Below are 7,755 nucleotides of genomic sequence, written 5' to 3'. Positions count from 1 at the left end.
ATATATTTTTTTGCATATTTCTACTTATTTTAACGTATTGTAATTGATTATAAACTTGTTTGTTTTCCGTATTCGATAAAAGAGTATGTTTACTGATGCAATTTTTCGGTGAAAAAAAAAATTAATTTTTTGGTAAAAATGCATTTTTATTATGTTAATAAAACGTCTGGTAATGTATTTCGATGGTTGGATATTGGCTTTGTGTAGTAGTGATCGAGCGTTCGCGAGACTAAGTTCCAGCGTCCCTTCCGAACGGTACGTTGCTACGGAGGTTTTGCACCGTAAGCGCGCGGCCGCTAGCCCGGCCGGCGCCGGCCTTCCGGCTGGCGCTTTCGTATCTATAAGAGAGACGTCGAGCCGGACGGTTCGGTCGGAGCAGCGTTGAGCGCGTGGCTATTCTACGGCCTCGGTTGAGAATTCAGTCACCGCTCCTCGAGTCTTAGTGTATTTTACGCTATTTCTCGACTGTTCCTCCGTTCTCGTACTGGTTTTTTCTCTACACTGCTGCGCCGCGGGTCGCTGTCCTGGACGTAATGACCAAATATCGTGGCAAGGTTCCCCTGAGTCGGGAAGCTGGTGACCTGTGTGTACGTATTCTAACAAAAGTTGTTAGATGCGTGTGTGCTTGTACTAACTGAGTATCGATTCACTCAAGGGATTATAACCGTCTGCTTTCTATAACAACTTCTGCTTTCGCAGAAGTATTCGACGGGCCGGTAGAGCGTACTATCTTTGCGTAGTATGTCTTCTACCGAGAATGTTCTACCGAAAAGGAAGAATATTCTTACGGTATGTCCAGCGCGACGCACTGGGATACGCGCTTGTTCGTTCAGCGTGAGGTGTGTATACGTGCTTTACCGCTAAGATATTCTAAGAGTTGAGAGAGGAGGAGAGATATAAGTCTTTTTACACGAAGACAGCATTATAGAATGTTCCTTTAGAAGTATGATTCTTAAACATTTTATATAATACTATGAGAGAGAGAGAGGAGAAGTTGAGAATTACAAAGTGGCTGCGAGCGGCGTTCGAAGATTATTACTGAACTATGGGTGTATCTCGAACGTCGCTAAGAGATATATTTTATAATATATCTATCTTAAGAACGAAAAGTCTCGTCGTACGGTGCTTACGTCCCACCTACGACACGAAGAGAACTTAAACGAAATTTATAAGAATTGTTATACGAATAAGATCCCTGGTTGATCCTGCCAGTAGTCATATGCTTGTCTCAAAGATTAAGCCATGCATGTCTCAGTACATGCCGCATTAAGGTGAAACCGCGAATGGCTCATTAAATCAGTTATGGTTTCTTAGATCATACCTACATTTACTTGGATAACTGTGGTAATTCTAGAGCTAATACATGCAAACAGATTCCGACCAGAGATGGTAGGAATGCTTTTATTAGATCAAAACCAATCGGTGGCGGATGGCTCGTCTGTCCGTCCATCGTTTGTTTTGGTGACTCTGAATAACTTTGTGCTGATCGCATGGTCGTCTAGCACCGGCGACGCATCTTTCAAATGTCTGCCTTATCAACTGTCGATGGTAGGTTCTGCGCCTACCATGGTTGTAACGGGTAACGGGGAATCAGGGTTCGATTCCGGAGAGGGAGCCTGAGAAACAGCTACCACATCCAAGGAAGGCAGCAGGCGCGCAAATTACCCACTCCCGGCACGGGGAGGTAGTGACGAAAAATAACGATACGGGACTCATCCGAGGCCCCGTAATCGGAATGAGTACACTTTAAATCCTTTAACGAGGACCAATTGGAGGGCAAGTCTGGTGCCAGCAGCCGCGGTAATTCCAGCTCCAATAGCGTATATTAAAGTTGTTGCGGTTAAAAAGCTCGTAGTTGAATCTGTGTGTCACAGTGTCGGTTCACCGCTCGCGGTGTTTAACTGGCATTATGTGGTACGTCCTATCGGTGGGCTTAGCTCCTCGCGGGCGGTCCAACTAATATCCCATCGCGGTGCTCTTCACTGAGTGTCGAGGTGGGCCGATACGTTTACTTTGAACAAATTAGAGTGCTTAAAGCAGGCTACCTTCGCCTGAATACTGTGTGCATGGAATAATGGAATAGGACCTCGGTTCTATTTTGTTGGTTTTCGGAGCCCCGAGGTAATGATTAATAGGGACAGATGGGGGCATTCGTATTGCGACGTTAGAGGTGAAATTCTTGGATCGTCGCAAGACGGACAGAAGCGAAAGCATTTGCCAAAAATGTTTTCATTAATCAAGAACGAAAGTTAGAGGTTCGAAGGCGATCAGATACCGCCCTAGTTCTAACCATAAACGATGCCAGCCAGCGATCCGCCGAAGTTCCTCCGATGACTCGGCGGGCAGCTTCCGGGAAACCAAAGCTTTTGGGTTCCGGGGGAAGTATGGTTGCAAAGCTGAAACTTAAAGGAATTGACGGAAGGGCACCACCAGGAGTGGAGCCTGCGGCTTAATTTGACTCAACACGGGAAACCTCACCAGGCCCGGACACCGGAAGGATTGACAGATTGATAGCTCTTTCTTGATTCGGTGGGTGGTGGTGCATGGCCGTTCTTAGTTGGTGGAGCGATTTGTCTGGTTAATTCCGATAACGAACGAGACTCTAGCCTGCTAAATAGACGTAACTTATGGTATCTCGAAGGCCCCCGGCTTCGGTCGGTGGGTTTTTACTACCAACGTACAAACAAATCTTCTTAGAGGAACAGGCGGCTTCTAGCCGCACGAGATTGAGCAATAACAGGTCTGTGATGCCCTTAGATGTTCTGGGCCGCACGCGCGCTACACTGAAGGAATCAGCGTGTTTTCCCTGGCCGAAAGGCCCGGGTAACCCGCTGAACCTCCTTCGTGCTAGGGATTGGGGCTTGCAATTATTCCCCATGAACGAGGAATTCCCAGTAAGCGCGAGTCATAAGCTCGCGTTGATTACGTCCCTGCCCTTTGTACACACCGCCCGTCGCTACTACCGATTGAATGATTTAGTGAGGTCTTCGGACTGGTGCGCGGCCAATGTGATAAGCATTGCCGATGTTACCGGGAAGATGACCAAACTTGATCATTTAGAGGAAGTAAAAGTCGTAACAAGGTTTCCGTAGGTGAACCTGCGGAAGGATCATTAACGATACGATACCAAAAGAATTTGACTTGAACACATATAAAAACTATGAAATATATATCAATGGTCGGTAAGGAGCTGTACTCCTCCTGTATCGACGAAAGTATATACGACGTATTAACAAGCTATATACTTTAACAAACGAAAACGCCAGGGAGCTTGGCAACCTCCGTTGGCACGAATAGTAATATTCTTAAGGAGGAGACGACCCTCCAGCTACGGAATTATACGAAGAGAAGGTGGCACTCTCTCTCGATCATCGGGATGAAGAGATATGTATAAGTATAAAAACGAAATGCGAATGAAACTTATTCGAGGCGCCTGCGTGAGGTCGTAAACAGAAAGACCCGCCGTCTCCGAATAAAACATATATATATATGAAATTCTAATAAAAGGGAACTCTAGCTTCGAAAGAGCCAACAAAAGTTAAGGCTCGATATCAAACGAAAAAAATTACGATGGAAACCACGTGTAAAGAGAAATGCAGTCGTGGCGCCTGCGAGAGGCCGTACACAGAAAGACCCGCCGTCACGATCTCGTATTTCGTATTTGCATCGTGGAAACCGTACGAACGAATATAAAAGTCCATGCAAACTAATAAGAAAATCTCTAAAGTGCCTCGTGTCGGAGAGATCATGCTCGCCTATTCTCTTCTATGTTTCGTGGTCTGTGTTGCGTTTGTTCTCCTCCTAGCAACGGGACATATCGAAGACTCCTCTTTGGGATCGAACGAAGCGTCTAGAACGAGTCGACGAGAGCGAAAGAACTTGTAGCGAGTCGCGCAGAGCGAAAGGATACCGATATACATCTTCGAAGGTTCTCTTCGAAGATCCATGGATACCTTCTGCGTCGACTTCTCTCGTCTCTTTCATCGAAACTCTCGTCGTTCTCGAAACGTGCTTCCTACCCACAGGGCGTGTGCTCTTCGTGTGTCGTTTCGTTCGAAATAACGAAACCACGTGTAACATACTCGTGGATCGGGTAACCTAGAACGAAGACGCATCGCGTGGATGTTGGCCCGCTATGCGACGATGACCGATGATGATGATGATACGATGTCGATGTCGATGTCGATGTCGATGTCGATGTCGACGACGACGACGACGATGAAGACGATGTGTAGCAACGATTCGTAACTAGTGTAGCCGAAGTTCGTTCAGAGGGGAATGCCGCCGGCTTCGAAGCCTCGATGTCGTGAGTCGGACACCCGTGCCGTCGCTAGAGTTTTTCAAACTCTGCTTCTGGATATTGGGACGAAAGACCGCTCGAGGACGACGACAGCCGTGCGTGCGTATCCCATCGAATTTTTTTACACCACCTGAACGAGACTAAAGTTTCGTCTAGTTGATCGTCTACCGTCGCATAATGTATATTATATACCGTTCAGAGGGGACCGGCTGTCTATCCTCGTTGTCGTGAGTCGGACACCCGTGCCGTCGCTAGAGTTTTTCAAACTCTGCTTCTGGATATTGGGACGAAAGACCGCGCGAGGACGACGGATTCGAGTTCCATCGAATTTTTGATGTACACACTACCTGAACGAGACTTAAAGTTTCATATAATATACCGTTCAGAGGGGACCGGCTGTCTTTCCTCGTTGTCGTGAGTCGGACACCCGTGCCGTCGCTAGAGTTTTTCAAACTCTGCTTCTGGATATTGGGACGAAAGACCGCGCGAGGACGACGGATGCGAGTTCCATCGAATTTTTGATGTACACACTACCTGAACGAGACTTAGTTTCATCCAGTTTGTCGTCTATCATCGCATATATATAATATACCGTTCAGAGGGGACCGGCTGTCTATCCTCGTTGTCGTGAGTCGGACACCCGTGCCGTCGCTAGAGTTTTTCAAACTCTGCTTCTGGATGTTGGGACGAAAGACCGCGCGAGGACGATGGATGAGAGTCCCATCGAATTTTTGATTTACAAGACACACACACTACCTGAACGAGACTAAAGTTTCATCGAGTTTATCGTCGTCGCATAACCCGTTCGGAGGGAACCGGCTGTCTATCCTCGTTGTCGTGAGTCGGACACCCGTGCCGTCGCTAGAGCTTTTCAAACTCTGCTTCTGGATGTTGGGACGAAAGACCGCGCGAGGACGATGGCTGCGAGTACCATCGAATTTTTGTTTTTTTTTTTAAAAAAAAACATCACCCGAACGGAGATGTGTTCTATCTTTCGTCGATTTTTCATGCTTTCAGTCGTCGCGTGGTCGCCATCCGTTCGGAGGGGATCGCCGGCTTCGAAACCTCGATGTCGTGAGTCGGACACCCGTGCCGTCGCTAGAGTTTTTCAAACTCTGCTTCTGGATATTGGGACGAAAGACCGCTCGAGGCGGACGGCCGCGCAAATCCCATCGAATCTTTACTATCACCCGAACGATGGAGAGATGCACGCGCGCTGTTTCTTGAATAATTGGACGAGAGAGTAGAATCAAACACATATAAAACATGGGCTAGCCACCGTCCTTACTCGTTCGCGAGATCGTGTGCTGTACAGAGGATTCAGAATCGGGTGTATATATCCCCGTCGTTTCCTGACGAACGGAGCTTCGATCTCGATGGTTGTTATATATCATAATGTACTTTACGCCCGGCCGGCGAACGCGCGTATCTTCGCGCGTTCGTCGGTTTCTTTTTTTTCGAACGTTTTTGTGTCGTCAATCCTATGGCGACTTCTGCGCGTTCGATTCCCGTTGGTCGAACGTGACGGAACTCGGCTTCGCTAGAACCGAGAAGAGTACATTTGAGTATTGAACTGTTGCAAAATTTATAAAAGATTACCCTGAACGGTGGATCACTTGGCTCGTGGGTCGATGAAGAACGCAGCTAATTGCGCGTCAACGTGTGAACTGCAGGACACATGAACATCGACATTTCGAACGCACATTGCGGTCCACGGATACAATTCCTGGACCACGCCTGGCTGAGGGTTGCTCACGTAAACCTAAGACTGCTTGCGTTGCGTATCGTTACTCTCCGTATCTGTCTCTCTCTGTCCCTTCTTGCCTTAACAACCCGCCGTCGTTCTTTATATAAGAGAACGTTTCAGAGTCGGACGAAGGTACAAGAACGAGGATACGAATAAGAGCGGGCGGAGAGAACATACGCGACGTACGAGCGATTGTTGGACGCTCGTCGGCGTTCGTCGCGGTCGTGCAGAGACCGTGCAAGTCGTACGCATGCTCGATATATAATCTATCGTGTTCACGGGAGACTACGAAACTCTACCTCTGTCTCTCTCTGTCCCTTCTTGCCTTGACAACCCGCCGTCGTTCTTCTTAAAAACTGTAAGAGAACGTTTCCGAGTCGGACGAAGGTATACGAAGGGATACGAATAAGAGCGGAGAGAACCGTCACGGACCTGCGTGAGTGCTCGCGGCGTCGTGAGTCGTCCTTACGAGGGCGACCGCCCGCTTATGCACCGCTTCGTGTATCGGTTATCGAACGTATATACTCGTAGTGTTCTCCTCGTGACCGATTTTTTTTTCATATCAGGCGATATATGCTACGTTTGCCGGTGTTCGACGCACGAAGGTCCGCGCCCCCGACGTCGTCTTAAACGAATATTATATTTGGCGAGACTGAGAGAGAAAGCAAATATGGGAACTCGGTCGAGAGAGGAGAGAAGAGAGAACCAAAAACCTAAACTCGATGGCGTGCGAAACTTTGCCATAATCTACCGTCTTTTCTCAAGACTCTCGTACAGCCCCAGGGATCGAATGCCCACTCCGTCTCTTCGCGAAAGCGACTGACAACAACGAGGACCGTCGCATCGATGGGTCGTCGTTGCGTTTTACACGCTCTGTGCTTTTTTACAAGCTCCGAAAGTATCAGCCGTAGATCCGGGAACGCACGCGCGAGATTTCTTCGAACGCTCTGACGACTTAGGGAGGTATGATCCCCAGCGTCGCGCGGAGATCGGAGAGTACACGTACTCGTATCGGGACGAATTTTCCCCGTCGTCGTGTATCTCACTGCCCGCGCGCCTGGCCCCCCAAAGCCACGTTCGTCGGAAATCTTACATATTTGTAATGCGTGTGCGAACTAGCGTGTGTCTAAGATCGGCTATACACGGGTGCCGCTGTACTACAAGCTCGAGGTGTTTTGCGCAGCGTTTCTGTACCCGAGGAAGATGCGCATGTGAGTCCGTTACGAAGTTGTTCGTACGGTCGTCGTCGGAGAGATCGTAGACGAGGAAGAAGACGATCCCCTTTGGCGAGGCTCGAGAAAAAACTTTGAGAGAGACGAGGTATACACGCGAGTACGACTATGTCGTGCGCGCGTGTGATTTTTTTTTTATGGCAATTCGGTGCTTCGAGAATAGAGAAAAGAGAGTGTTGGTCATCCCATGCCTCTTCGTCGTCTATCGCTGGACCGCGCATCCTAACGTCGCGCCGGTCGTCCAGTCCCCGAACACACACACCCGACGGTACGTCTCGCTCGCTTTTTCACTTGCGTGAGTTCCCGTACCGGGAACCGCTGGAATCGTCGAGAGAAGAGAAACGGCTGTAGGAGAAAAAGAGGACGGACGTTAAAAACCGGACGATCGTTACACGGATGTCTTGCGTGAGTCTTAGCTCGAACATGATACGACGAACGAAGTTTGGCACTTTGGCGAGATGCATAAAACGCTCGTA

The 7,755-nt window shown here is 48.5% G+C and overlaps 2 non-coding genes across 2 annotated transcripts; both read left to right on the top strand.

Annotated features, from left to right (window-relative positions):
* Positions 1-1,192: 1,192 nt before the first annotated feature.
* Positions 1,193-3,115, top strand: LOC143305059 (small subunit ribosomal RNA). Its single transcript, XR_013061738.1, has one exon. It is a non-coding gene; the product is annotated as a small subunit ribosomal RNA (ribosomal RNA).
* A 2,781-nt stretch (positions 3,116-5,896) lies between these two features.
* Positions 5,897-6,051, top strand: LOC143305074 (5.8S ribosomal RNA). The gene has a single exon (XR_013061748.1). It is a non-coding gene; the product is annotated as a 5.8S ribosomal RNA (ribosomal RNA).
* Positions 6,052-7,755: the final 1,704 nt, after the last annotated feature.

The sequence above is a fragment of the Bombus vancouverensis genome, unplaced genomic scaffold (genome assembly GCF_051014615.1).
Source record: "Bombus vancouverensis nearcticus unplaced genomic scaffold, iyBomVanc1_principal scaffold0078, whole genome shotgun sequence".
NCBI lineage: Eukaryota > Metazoa > Arthropoda > Insecta > Hymenoptera > Apidae > Bombus > Bombus vancouverensis.
This window is presented reverse-complemented; position numbering and strand designations above follow the sequence as displayed.